Here is a 5,336-nt window from a genome sequence, read left to right on the forward strand (position 1 = left end):
AGCTGGTCTCATTCAGGCTTCAACTTCCAGATTTCAGAGAAGTCTACCTATATACAGTCTTTGGTGTAGATTAATTATTTTAATAATTACAGCTTCAGATTCATCAACTCAAAATTGCAAAAAGTGAAGGAGGTCTACATAATTTCTAAAGCCCCTGTATGCTCAGGTTAATGTAAAAACATTATGATTTGAAACAGCACGAACAAAACAGTTCTAACAAAACAGAAACAATGAAATGTTTGTGAGTGACACAGATTGAACAGTTTTCATCACATCTGAGTATAATGGCTGTTAATCTGGAAAATGCTCTTTTACATTTTAATTGCATTAACAAATACCACCCCAGAGGGGATGCTCCTCAGTGGTTAACACAGATCTGTCCCAAAATAAATTCAAATGACTTTTTTCTAAAAATTTTAAATTTTTTAGTTTAAACATTTAATGTTTTCTGTTCCTTTGTGGATACAATTTGAATTTATGAAATTGGCAAATCATTGCATTCTGTTTTCATTTAGGTTTTACACAAAGTCCCAACGTTTTATTGGAATTGGGGTTGAATTTCACTTATAGTTTTAATGTTTTTATGATGTCTTGAGTAAATAAAGGAAATGCTCTGCAGCAGACACAAAGACTCTCCAGAAGGAGATGAACCTGCACAAAAAGAAAAACAGACCACTCCCTTCTTTGTCTAAAGGCATGGCTACCAGCTGCTACCACCACAGGGCTGAAAATGTTCCGTTTCTTAGCTGTTGACATTAAGATATTATGAACAAATCACCAGATTCATAAACACAGTTTTCCTGAGGTCATCTGTTTAAAATTACTGTCAAGGTGCATTATAATTTATTTACAAAGTCATAACCTTTCACAGGGACTGTCTTTTTTTATTTTCTTCTGTCTTTGTTGTGTACTTTGAGTTACTTGAGAAATGCTAATTCCCTTGTAGTGAAAGTGCAAGGACAGAGACATTCTCATTTACTTGTGCCCATGAATTTGTGAGATATTATAAAAAGCTAACAAATGCTTCCTTCCTGATAAGCCCTCCTTTCTCCTGACACATCCATATTGGAAAATTCACCCAATTATTAACGTCAGGCAGCTAATGCATTCTAAATCAGTCTGTGGCTCATAATTTTGCTCAGGCGTTCATGAAATGGGTTGAACTTGACCTCAATCAGACAGTAAAGATTTAAAATGATTTAAATTTTCGGGTTAAATAATTTTAAAGTTCAAGTGTATGGATTCCTACTTTCTTATCAGTAGAGGTGATTATATTATATTATATTATATTATATTATATTATATTATATTATATTATATTATATTATATTATATTATATTATATTATATTATATTATATTATATTATCTAGTATATATATATAGTCTTTGGGTGCTAACAGAGGTTAACATTTTCACTCACTTTGCACCCACTTTTATGTAAAGCAAAGAAAAAATTAAAGGCTTGGCTTTTTTAAATGAGTGCATATCACCTGTCACTTTTCATGCCAGAGTTTTAGCTGTTTTGCTGAGAAATGACAGATTATTGACTCAGCTGTTCTGGTCAAAACTTAAAATCAACGTTATATTTCAGGTCATTGCAATATCTGCACGATCTGTTAGCACTTGGACTATGTGCTGTAAACAACTCTCATCTACTTCCACATAAAGTTTTAGCTCAAAATCTGTAAAATTGACTGAATTGGAGTTGGAGATTTTAGTGTTGGCCAATGACGATTAGCCATGGCGGCCATCTTCAGTTGGACTGACTCCAAAAGTTAATCAATTGTAGATGCACATCCAAAGATTATTTTGTAAGATTTTCAATAAAATCTGTTCAGTGCTTCTTGAGATATTTTTCTAACAGTCTAACAGGGTTGCCTCCAACAGTTAATGCTAAGGTTTTAGGAAAACATGATGTGCAAAGTGTAGTGCACAGAGGATGTGTTGTAAATGAAGCTCAGCTACTACCATATAAGATTTTAGGTCAATATCTTTAAAACTGACTGAGTTAGAGACATTTTTGTGCTTTTTAAGATCTGTTGGCTGTGGTGGCTATCTTGAATTGTACTGGCACCAAACATTATTCAGTTGTACAAGTACATCCAGTAATTTTGCAAATTTGTTTAGTAATTCATGAGATAGTTTAGTAACAGAGGCACACTAATATATTTGCACACACTGGCAAAAACAGTATGTTCCTTTTGCTGGCAGATATTAAACATTAAAATGAACATGTTGCACGTTGCATTTGTGCATTTATGGACTGGCTTCAGTATGTTTTAGATGATCAAACTGGAAAGATCAGAATGATGATTTAACAATAAAAACTCCAACAGCACTAAATTTGCAGCACAAACACACAGTGTGTTTTGTTTTTGTTGTGATTACAGATCCCCTGCTCCGTCTGTGTCCGCGGTGGCTTTATAGATGCTGTTTATAGATGCTGGTATAGATGCTCGGCCCACATTCTGTTTGAACATAGACCGCTCATTAGCAACAGTGACAAGGGCTGCTGAGGGAACTCAAGCAGCTGAGAGGGCGAAGGAGTGCACTACTAAAAACTGCACATTACACCTGTGACAATACTGTGATATTCCCCCACCCTGAACATTTTATTTTTGTTTTGCTCTTTCAAAGAAAAAAAAAACACCAAAACAAACAGTAAGCAGACAGCGCCATTTTAAAATGCAACATTTTCAAAATGACTTTTTTAAATTGGTCTTGGATATTGTCTTTATTTGCTTTAAAGGACTGATTAGTGTTGATGGGTCAACAACTTTGGGCAATATTTGTACCAGGCAGAACACACAGTAAAAACTGGAATTTGGCCAGTATTAAATATTACCCATAAAGACTATTTAACCTTTAATCAAGTTTCTAGTAAATGTAGTTTTCAAAAATGGTCAAATCTGAGCTACATCAAAGCCACTCATTGCTAAAGTTTATTCCTGACAGTTGTCTTACTTGTTTTACTCTTTTCATTTGTTTTTAGCAGCAGATTCCTTGTTATATTTCCACCTAAACATCTTTTCTGAGATTCTACACCTGTCTATTCTTTTACCTACACAGACTCCAGCCAGCCTTGTGTAGGCCAGTCATGTGACTCTGGCTTCAACATGGTTTTTTGGTGGATTCTGGCCGATTGCTTTGTTTACACTGAGTGCGTACCTGCATTTCAGAATTTCATTCAATATATCTGGAAAACTACTGGAGTAAACTCTTTTAAACTGAACCATTTGATATAGTTCAGGATATTTTTTTATGTTGTATTTTATAGTTTGCAATCAGCACCTTTAAGTTAAAGTCAGGAACTGTCATTATTCTAAGTTTACTGATCACAGATTTGGGATCAATAAGGTTTATTGTTTGTTTTTGTTTTTTTCATAAAATATTATCTTCCATGAGTGTCCCATTACAGTTATTTTAGCAAAAATGATAAGAAATATCCTGCCAGACTTGACCCCTGACGCCCTTGGACATCATAAATCTTAATAAGCTGTTAAAAGTGCAAATGCTATTTTTGATGTATTTTGTTTTTTAATATATTTTATTCATCAATTTGCATTAAAAAAAATTAAAAATACATTCTGAAGTTTATTTAGATGTTTAGGCATTTTAGTTACCATCCATTCATTCGTTTTCCCTACCTGTTTTTTCAATTAACAAACATAAGGATAACAAGTGTAAATGACAAATTTAAACCGACCTAATTTAAGTAAAATGTTATAGTGAAATCACAAGTATATGTTTGAGAAAGCACAAGTATAAAAATTGGTTGTACTTCAATTTTATTTAAATATGAGTTAGTCAATAAATGTAGGTAATTTCAACACACACACAAAAACATTGATTGTAACCTAACTAAATAAAATGAGAGCAAATTGTTACAGCAGTTCTACTGGTTACATTTTAGCAGCTTGTCTTGACAGTTTACTTCTTGAACTTCACTGATTTCTACAGCTGTATGAGTATGTTATGTCTATCCTTGTGTCTCGTACACACACACACACACACACACATGCTCACATGCACACAAACACACAATCAAATGGTGTTTAAATCCAATGTTGGCACAGTGGGTTCCGACTGATAGAGCAGTAATATTCTCTGAAGCCGCAGAGGGGGACAGTCTGTATGAGCAGTGAGCTGTCAGTCAAATCCACGTGTACAAGAGCAAGTGATGCATGAAGGGAGTTTGAGATTTCTCTGTCATCTTCACTCTCATCCCGTGCAGAGCACCCCCCCCCCCACACACACACACACGCCTTGTCTGCGTACATTTTTGCTCTAATGGTTTGCCGTTCAACAGGTCTAAATAATCTGTGCTGAGACAAAAAAAGAAGAAGAAAAAGAAGGCTATGAATCAATTACATAAACAAATGGCAGGATCAGTTGGAGCTGACGGGTTGTGCCGATTTGTTAAGAGAATATTTTGGCCATTTGTAAGGGCTGCTGAGGGGAGGTTATCCTACCAGCCTTGGTTTGGAGAAACAGGGTTTAGTTCTGACGGGTCCGACGAGCTAACAACTAACCCAAACACAACTGATCTCCAATCGCCCAGATTTTACACAAATGCTACTTCATACCGTTACAGTTTCTCCAAACACAGTTACTTTAATAGAATTCTGAAACATTTTATGGTGTTTTTTCAAGCAGCGTCAGCAGTGGCAGCAGCTAACTGTAGCATGCCCAGTGCAGCCTGGGATACTTCTAGCAGGAATATCATAATGATGATGCAGAAATAATCAAGTAATGTAAATGTATGGCAATGCAAGAAATTTAAATATTAGTGTTTCCATAAACCAATCTGAAATGTTGATGATTGGAGGTGTTTTAAGGTGGCAAACCCAACTTTGCTCTTGGCTGCTGTTTGCTCCTATAGCTCAGTTCTCCTAACTCTATTTCTTCAAACCGAGGTCATTCAAACAGCTGTCTACAACAGGTGAGATAATTAGTGTTTATAACCTTCACACAGAACCTCACTTCAAATGGTTGAACTATTCCTTTAAAGCTAATTTTGCACTGTGCTAAGAATGCTTTCTGTGAGTGACACACATTTTACTTTGTGGACTCAGAGAAAATGACAGGACTCAGTGAAGTCGCCCTGATGACATAACCATTTATTTAACGTGTTTTTTTTTTTTTTTTCCCCAGAACCAGGAGAAGAACAGAAGAAAGAACATTGTCATTCCTTACGTTGCTGGAGTATCCGAGAAACTCAGAAGGATTTTCTCCAAACACAACATCCCAGTACATTTCAAACCCAACAAGACTCTCAGACAGAGGCTGGTCCACCCTAAGGACAAAACACCCAAACCCAAACTGAGCGGAGTT

This window comes from Kryptolebias marmoratus, linkage group LG3 (assembly GCF_001649575.2).
Source record: "Kryptolebias marmoratus isolate JLee-2015 linkage group LG3, ASM164957v2, whole genome shotgun sequence".
In the NCBI taxonomy this organism is placed as follows: domain Eukaryota; kingdom Metazoa; phylum Chordata; class Actinopteri; order Cyprinodontiformes; family Rivulidae; genus Kryptolebias; species Kryptolebias marmoratus.